This window comes from Lissotriton helveticus, chromosome 1_1 (genome assembly GCF_964261635.1).
Source record: "Lissotriton helveticus chromosome 1_1, aLisHel1.1, whole genome shotgun sequence".
Classification (NCBI taxonomy): Eukaryota; Metazoa; Chordata; class Amphibia; order Caudata; family Salamandridae; genus Lissotriton; species Lissotriton helveticus.
Genome location: NC_136057.1, coordinates 96,652,326 through 96,661,789, shown reverse-complemented (window position 1 = coordinate 96,661,789; position 9,464 = coordinate 96,652,326). Strand labels below are relative to the sequence as shown.

The 9,464-nt window shown below is 43.0% G+C and overlaps 1 long non-coding RNA gene across 1 annotated transcript; it reads right to left on the bottom strand.

Moving 5' to 3' along the window:
- Positions 1–7,746: 7,746 nt before the first annotated feature.
- LOC144756728 (uncharacterized) lies at positions 7,747–8,399 on the bottom strand. Its single transcript, XR_013595287.1, has 2 exons — positions 8,235–8,399; positions 7,747–8,139 (listed from the first exon to the last, which is right to left on the bottom strand). It is a non-coding gene; the product is annotated as an uncharacterized LOC144756728 (long non-coding RNA).
- Between the last annotated feature and the right edge of the window lie 1,065 nt (positions 8,400–9,464).

Genomic DNA, 9,464 nt, shown 5'->3' with positions numbered 1-9,464 from the left:
CCTTCACTTACTTCCTGCCTCACAGTACCGGCACGGACTGGCTCTGCCTGCTAGTCTGCCAAGAGTATGTTATGATTCTAGTTATCAGTCCAGCTCTCCTTCTCTGCATTCCTAAGCTACTGAATCGCATCAATAGTTTCAGTCATCGTCTAGCCTTTACGTCTCCATGTAAGAGAAATACTGTATTAATGGTCATTTAATATTCCTTTACACACACTACATGTAGAATAATGTATGCACCAGTCTTAGTGTCTGTTAGCCCTTGCCCTGATAACTTTTGGATTCTATCAACATGTTCTCTAAACATCAGATACTAGATAATGTTTAAGTACATGTCGCCCTGACTCTCCAGACTTTCGTCTCCTCCTCTAGCGCAGAAGTCATAGCCCCCAGCTTCTCCTAGTAACACGTCATTGCCAGCTTGCGCGCACCACTAGGTCAGAGGTCCCGGCTCCTTAGGTAGCCCCCTCCATGTTTCCGCCCCATTTATGACATATTCTGTTACGTTTGCATCACATGTCTATGTATACGCCCTGTTACACCTACTTTTAGCCTTATCTTTCGCGACTGTTACACGACACACCTTCTACACGACACACCCACTGCTCCGCCTACTGTATTCACTGTAATGCAATTGTTTTAGTATATATATGTTGTACATTGTTATTAAAGTTACGCCTGCTCAGTCCAGATCATGCCCCCAGGCAGCGCTGCCATCCTGTCCCCGTGCAGGTTGTCCTGTTCCTGTCCTTTATGCTGTATTAAACCTGCAAACTCCTACTACCTCGAATCTTGACTCTTATTTATTGAGCTATCTGTTATTCATATATTCATTCAAAAATAGAGGTATTATTTATTTATTTACCACACGGTGATATACCAAAACTTGTGCTGAAAAATAAATTTTTAGCATATCAAGTAGAAAAGCGTCAAGCTAATAATGTTCACCTGTCTACTATAAATCTATGTACAATGAATGTGAAGGTCCGCAGTTGTACCTGAGACAGGTAACCAGGCCGGCCCGTAGGTTCTATCTTACGAGATTGAGATTTGGCATGGCCCACGTCTTGGTGGCCTTTCCTCATTCTAAAAAACATCCTGTAGGCCCCTGCCCATGTGACGGTCATACCAAGCAAAGCACACTGTACTTTATGTTAATCTGCCCTCTATTCTAGCATCTTAGATTGGTTTACCTGAAACCATTGTTCATTAAGTATGGAGTTCGCAGTGTTGATGCAGCTATGAAATTGATTTTTAATGTAAATTCTCCTGATATATGTGTTTTTACCGCTACTTTTATATGCAAATCTATTTATCATCGGAAAAGTATGATGTTTTAATCCTGTTTGCATTTTATTTGTATGTAAATGTTTTCTTTTGCCTGTATGCTTTTATGGTCATTTGTTTAACATGTACCGAATAAAGCTTCATGAAATGATAAAGCCACATTAATCACTGGTCTTCAAATACAAATGGCAGCATTCGGCACGCAGAGGTGTATTCTACGTAATCTCATTATGTTCAGGGTACGGGAGAGTATTTATGACATAAAGCACTTTGACAAAAACATTTCTGCCACCATAGAAATTCAATCTACCCTGTCCTACCCTAGTATACAAGTAGTACCACATTCTTTGTATACCTGAATTAAATAGACACACAAAATAGTACCGTATTTAAAGGCCCAGTTCAGAATTACATGGAAGGTGCACTGTCCCAGACTACACAACGGTGCAGTTTTCAGTGGGTGCTATCATCACACACAGGGGGGAGCACACCAGATTATGCTGGAAAAAACATGTGGTGCCCCAACGTAGGCGCAGTTGTAAACCACCAGTCTGCTTACATAGTAAAGCGTCTGGCAGCTATTAAGTGAGGTGGCACGTTTCCCCTGCAGGTGGTTGGGGTCTGTCACCATCCTGTCAGGTGGGGGGTATACAATCAGTGCGCCTCCTGACTGCTTGTTTGCCTTTTCGCCCGTGTCAATAATACAGTGCAGTCCTTGGAGGAGTAGTCAATTTGTATTCATGAAAGACACTTGTGTTTCTCTGATGTGTAATCCCCAGATGATGCCTAAACTGTTCCCCAATGGGCTATTTGTACATGGTATTGAATTGTATGGTCTTATGAGCACTGTTAATAATAAAAAAAAGATTTAGTGAGTGTTTATTGCCCTCTATGTCACTCTACTTCTAAGCACCTAATACAACTTGTACAGTGGTTACTGTCATCTGCTGACCTACATTATGCTTAATATAAATAGTGCACAATTTAGGCGTTTGTGTCTGCCTACAACGTGGACCTGATACAAATAGCAGTACCTACAAGGTGGATGGGACAATTCAACAAGAGTCTAAGATACTCCAGCACAGATGACTTTGCATCAACATTACGGGGCATCAGTCTTGATGGCAAGCCAACTTAAAATGTATCAGTATTGTATACATGATTATCAGAGACTATACTTGTCTCTTGGATACAACTTTACAACAAAATTGTATAAATTTTCGTTCAGTTGTCTGTATATAATCAAACAACCTACCCACCATAATTGATCTGTCTATTCATCTTTTTGGGATCTGGAGTAGCATGCTACTCGCCGAAAAGCGCTTCAACACTTCATCAGGGGTAGCAAGCGCTATACAAATGCAAAACCTTCCCTCTTCTATCCCCCCACTATCTTTTTTAACCCAACTAACAGACCAACATGTCCAGCTCTCAAATACATTTTATATTTCCCTACACTAATTCACCACTAATCATTTTTGGATCCTGGAGTAGCGTGCTACTCACCGAAAATGCGCTTTAAAGTTCATATGGGGTAGTAAGTGTTATGTAAATCTAAATACATTACAATTACTGTTTACATCGGGCTGCACTAACACAAGGTTAGATGTAGAGTGGGGATTCGAGTTTATCTGCCCAGAACGAAGCATACTACAGAAAGTGTGTGAACAGTCTATATGTCATGCGCCTGGCAGAGAAAAACACAGCAGAGGTGGGAAGAAGGTAGGTAATGTGATGGTCAGACCTATGTGGAAAGAGGCAATCACTTTGGGCAGAACAGAGGGCTTATACGGAGGACTACTTTGTCCGGATGGACAGCAAGAAAGGGAGGTCTGGAAGATAAGCCTGAAGCTCACTCATCCTGCAAGCAGAGGCGATGGCAAGCAAAAAAGCAGTCTTCTAAAGAGGCGAAGAGGACAATTATGTAGGTGCTCAAAGGGTGCACACATAAGGTAAGTGAGGACAAGATTCAACTCCCACTAGGGCATTATGAAAGGAGAAGGAGGAAAGAGATGAGTAATGCACTTCAAAAATCTGTTAACAATAGGATCGATGGCCATGCTCAAGAGCTCGGGGTACCAGACTTGGGACTGATCGCCTTTGATCTTCTTCAGCAATCTTGGCAGAAGTGGTACAGGAGGCCGCAACTCCACTCGCAACGAAAAGGGTCGCCGAGCGAGAGCCACCTTGGAAACTCTAACACGCATAACTGCTGACATTGAGCAGTCTCTTCGGTGGCGAATAGATCTAACCAAGGCTCTCCCCACTACTGAAAGAGACCTAGCACCACCTTCGAGTGAAGATGCCATTTGTGATCCATCATGCACTGGCGGCTGAGTTTGTCCGTCGTGGCGTTCAGTGAACCTGTTAAGTGTTGAACTACCAGAGATATGCCCTGATGTTCCAGCCATGTCCAAAGGCGAAGAGCCTCTTGAAATACGGTCCACGACCCCACCCTGCCCTATTTGTTGCAGTCCCACATGGCGGTGGTGTTGTCCGTGAACACCTGAACCACTCTTCCTTTGACAGAAAGAAGGAATGCCTTCAGTGCAAGACAAATCGCCCGGAGCTCCAGAGGGTTGATGTGGTGCCTGGACTCCGCCAGAGACCAGAGGCCTATGATCTCCGGCATTCCCATATGGCCGCCCCAACCCAGGAGTGACGCATCCGTCACTACTGTGAACTCAGGTTAGGGAAGGGAGAGGGATCTGCTGTTGACCCAATCCTGGTTCGTGAACCACCACTGCAACTGACTTGCAGTCCCCTCCGAAATCTGAACGTCATCGGAGAGATTCCCCTGGTGCTGCGCCCACTGAAACTTCAGGTCCCACTGCAGAGCACGTATATGCCATCTGGCATGATGCACCAGCAGGATGCAGGAGGCACAAACACCGGGATGGAGGCTGAAACATCGGTATCATAGCCCGAATATCCTGGACTTGCTGCTAGGGAGGATAGACCCAAAACTGTGCTGTGTCCAGAACTGCTCCGATGAAAAGGAGCTTATAGGAGGGAATCAGGTGCGACTTCAGCACGTTAACTGTGAACCCCAGCAAATGCAGGAAGTCCGTCGTAGTCTGGAGGTGGGAGACGACCTGGGCGAGCTCGCCTTCAACAGCCAGTCGTCGAGATAGGGGAAGACTGGAACCCCTGATTTGCGCAGATGAGCTGCAATCATCGCCATCACTTTCGTGAACACCCGGGGGGGGCTGATAAGGCCAAAGGGGAGCGTGGTAAACTGAAAATGCATGTGGCCTACCGGGAACCGTAGGTAATGCCGGTGGGCAGGCAAAACGGGGATGTGAAAGTAAGTATCCTGCAAGTCCAACGCTACCATCAAATCTCCAGGGTCGAAGGCAGACAAGACCTGAGATAAGGTTAACATCTTGAACTTCTCCTTTCGGAGGAAGCCGTTGATGTCCCTGAGGACTAAGATAGGATGCAGGCCTATGTCTTTTTGGGTACCAAGAAGTAGTGGGAGTAGCAACCCTGACCTACTTCTGGCACAGGGATGCGTTTGATAGTTCCCTTGGCAAAGAGATCCATAACTTCTTGGAAGAGAAGGGCCAAATGATTCTCCGACATGGGATGAAATCACCACAAACGGCATGACCCTTACGCACTCCACTGCTCGCGGAACTCCGTGTAGACCGCCAGAGTTTTTTTGTCACTTTGCGGAGTTCCTCACCGAGGAACTCCGCATAGGCTTAATCTTATCATGGAAAAATAGATATCAGTCATATGTTAAGAAACAAGGGCAAGTAGAAACCTTTTGGGTGGATATTTAAGACATTATTATTGTGATTTCATTGGCAATTAGTTGATTTTTGCAAGCACTAACACTTCTCTGTGTAAAGTAAAGACCTTGAGAGTTTTGTAACTTTCAGATACTCAAATTGTGGATTCTGTTGCAATTAAAAATATTTCCAGGCCTGAAATTTCTTTGGAAGGTACATGCGGGCAGCCTAAGTTATCCTGCAAGTGTTTCTTGATGAATCCTATTGCAACTACAATATGTGCTCTCTCATGTAAAGTCAGGTTGTTAGAAAATTTCCTGCAACTCAAGCTATGCCTTACTTTTCACCTCATGTGGATGCATTTCTCATGTTTAGTGAGATCTCCTTTCTGAGTATAACGTTTCTGCCTTTCCCCACCTGTATATGGCTTTAGTCCAGTGTGAATTCTCTTATGTGAAATGACATTGTATTCAAGACTTTGTTTGCATTTCGAGCACTCATAAGGCTTTTCCCCAGAGTGGGATCTCTCGTGAAGCATAACTCTTGTCTTTCAGATTCAAGCTTTTATGGCATAAGGATTTTCTCCAGTGTGGAGTTTCTCATGCAGCTTTTCTGGCATTCAGAGCACTCATAAGGTTTTTCATCAGTATGGAGTCGCTTATGGTTAGTGAGGCTGTGCCTATCAAATAGGAATTTCTGGCATTCACAGTATTGGTAATGTTGTTTCCCTGTGTGCGTCTGCTCATGTAGAGTGAGATTGCGTTTAAAATTAATGCTTTTCTGGCATTCGGAGCACTGAATTATTTGAATGGTGTGTTTTCTTATGGTGCTTGTAACCATCTCTACCTCTGAATCTTTTCTGACATTAAGAGCACTGATAATTTTATTCACCAGTGTGGATTCTCACATGTTTACTGAGTTGAGATTTTTGGCTGAAACATTTTTGGCATTCAGAGCACTGATAAGGCTTTTCCCCAGTGTGGATTCTTATATGGTAAGTGAGACTGCTTTTTTCACTGAAACATCTGTGGCATTCAGAGCATTGATAAGGCTTTTCCCCAGTGTGGGTTCTTATATGCTGAGTGAGACTGATTTTTTCACTGAAACATCTGTGGCATTCATAGCATTGATAAGGCTTTTCCCCTGTGTGGGTTCTTATATGCTGAGTGAGACTGATTTTTTCACTGAAACATCTGTGGCATTCAGAGCACTGATAAGGTTTTTCCCCAGTGTGGGTTCTTATATGCTGAGTGAGACTGCTTTTTTGATTAAAACATATCTGGCATTCAGAGCACTGATAAGGCTTTTCCCCAGTGTGGATTCTTATATGCTTAGTGAGACTGCTTTTTACACTGAAACATTTGTGGCATTCGGAGCACTCATAAGGTTTTTCCCCAGTGTGGGTTCTTATATGCTGAGTGAGACCGCTTTTTATAATGAAACATTTTTGGCATTCAGATCACTGAAAAGGTTTATACCCAGTGTGGGTTCTTATATGCCAAGTGAGACTGCTTTTGTCAATGAAACATTTCTGGCATTCAGAGCACTGAAAAGATTTTTCCACAGTGTGGGTTCTTCTATGCCAAGTGAGAATGCTTTGGTAACTGAAACATTTCTGGCATTCAGAGCACTGGTAAGGTTTTTCCCCAGTGTGAGTCCTTGTATGTATAGTAAGTGCTCTTTTGTCACTGAAACATTTCTGGCATTCAGCGCACTGATAAGGTTTTTCCACAGAGTGGGTTAATGCATGTCGATATAGACTTGTTTTGATACTAAACCTTTTCTGGCATTCAGAGCACTGATAAGGTTTTTCCCCAGTGTGGATTCTCAAATGCTCAGTGAGATAAGATTTACGGCTGAAAATTTTTGGGCATTCAGTGCACTGGTAAGGTTTTTCGACAGAGTGGGTTAATGCATGTCGATATAGACTCGCTTTGATACTAAACCTTTTCTGGCATTCAGAGCACTGATAAGGTTTTCCCCAGTGTGGATTCTCATATGCACAGTGAGATAAGATTTATGCCTGAAACTTTTTTGGCATACTTTGCACTGAGAGTGGTTTCCCCCAGTGTGCATTGTGTCAAATTCTGTGAGATTAGATTTATGGCTGTATCTTTTTTGGCACATGTAACTTTTTTCCCCAACTTAGGTTATTTTGCCTTGATTGAGGCGGTTTTGAACACTGAATTTGTTCTCACAGTCCGTGTTTTTATAAGGTGTATTCCTAGAGTTAATATCTCTATGTTTAGTTTTCTTTTGCTTATATGCCACAGTAAGAGTGAACCCAATTTTAGAGTTGGGCTTGTTTAGATAATGTTCAGTATTTATCTCTAAAAGAAATTGTGTGTAATCTTCTTAACACTTCAATTGAGCAAAATACGTCTGAAAGCAGCCCTGTAACACCTGTCGAAATATTTTTAGCAGATAATAGTCTTTAGGTTATAGCCTATCCTGCAGCAACTTATTTTGTGACTGAAGATTTTCTCAAATCTATTTGTATAGGTTCTTAACAATGCAGTGATAAGGTGTTAGTCTGATATTTATTAATTAAACTGATAAGTACCTTTTTGCACTGACGTAATGGCAGTAACTGAGGGCGTTAGAACGTGCACAGTACTATTGTGGATCACGAGTCTCAGAACATCAGTTCCTTTTACCCTTTCTATGTTTGGTGTAATGTTAAGGTTTGTAGTTCTGAAGACGAAGATTTATTTACATTACCTATAGCGCAACTGTGCTCATTTAATCCATTTTTATATTGAACAGTTTTACATATCACTCATTCACAGCAGATACTGTTGAGGCGATTTACATAGAATTACAGAACAGTACACAATAAAAAACAAACAATCTGAGATGGTTATGGACACAATAAAGTGGTGAATTTTTAAGGTTTTCACAAGAGTGAGCAGAGTGGGTCGTGGTTTTCTACCCAGAGTCAGATAGTCTCAAACTTGTGTAACTGGTTAAAAATGGTTGTTGAACAAAGGTGATTTTCCAATCTTTTGGTTGTAAACGTGTCAGCTTCGGAGTCTTCTCTCAGCGTCTTTTCTTTGATGGTCTGCAGAAGAAACCTTTTGTTATAACTTTCTTTTATGCAGTGTGTGCTTCCTCTCTGGAATTACATGATGTTTTAGATGAAGGTTATTCTGTGCACAGATTTGGCATTGCTCTGGGTTAATGAAATGCTAAATTAGAGACTTCACTTACAGTATAGTACTTTCCTCAGCTCCCACTTCCTCGCCACACCTAGATTTTGGAAATTGTTTAAACGTAGAATGCTGGATGTCCTTCAGATTTTCAAAATAATCCTTCTTATGGCACTGACTTCAGTTGCCTGGTGCTAAATCTTGCTTTCTTCGTCAGTAATTTCAATCACCTATAGTATTAAAAATAAATACTTAATACATGAAAATTTCCCAAAATATAATTTACAAGCCAAATCAATGCAGAGTTGCAGAATTTTGAAAATGTTGAGGTGTTTTTTATACAGAGCAGAGTGTAGAATTGTAGCCTGAGAGAACTTGGATGTAGGAGTGAGGATTTATAGAATTTTCAACATTTTATTAAGCTCACAAAGGATACATGCACCCTATGGACTTGTAACATAGAATCCCAAAGGCAGAAATTAAAGTCATATGCACTGGCACCAAACAGATATTTAAATAAGCATTTACAATGCAACGGTTTCGCCTTTGCAAAAGTTAGAGCTATTGGCATTGTATATGACAACATTTTTATTTTTGTGTTGGTTTTGAAAACATAAATAAATGGCATTGTCATTTACAATGCCAATAGCTTAATCTCTCGCAAATGCCACACACACACACCCACAGAGAGCCACACCCACAGAGAACCCCCCCTCAGAGCCCCCCCCACACACACCCACACAGAGCCACCCACACCAAGCCCCCCCACACACCTACACAGAGCCGCCCCACACAGAGCCCCCCACACACCCACACAGAGCCCCCCACACACCCACACAGAGCCCCCCACACACCCACACAGAGCCCCCCACACACTGCGAGCCCCCCACACACCCACACAGAGCCCCCCCATACAATGCGAGCCCCCCCACACACTGCGAGCCCCACACACTGCGAGGCCCCCCCAACACACACTGCGAGCCCCCCACACACACTGCGAGCCCCACACATTGCGAGCCCCACACACTGCTGCTGTTTACAAGGAGGGGCCGCATGTAAAGGTCAAGTTGGACACAAGCGGAAACAGTTGGAAACAGAAGAATGGTGAGATGGTTGGAAGTTGGTTCTGCTTGGGTATGGAAGGTGACACTAAAGTTACTCCTTTCCTTGTGCTCAAAATGCCTTGCACTGTCTTATGAGCTAAGATGGACCTTGAACACGAAGCAAGAAGTGTACAAGTACCTGCACTTAGCAACAAGGCCAGTGATGTGAGACTACAGGATCACGTGAT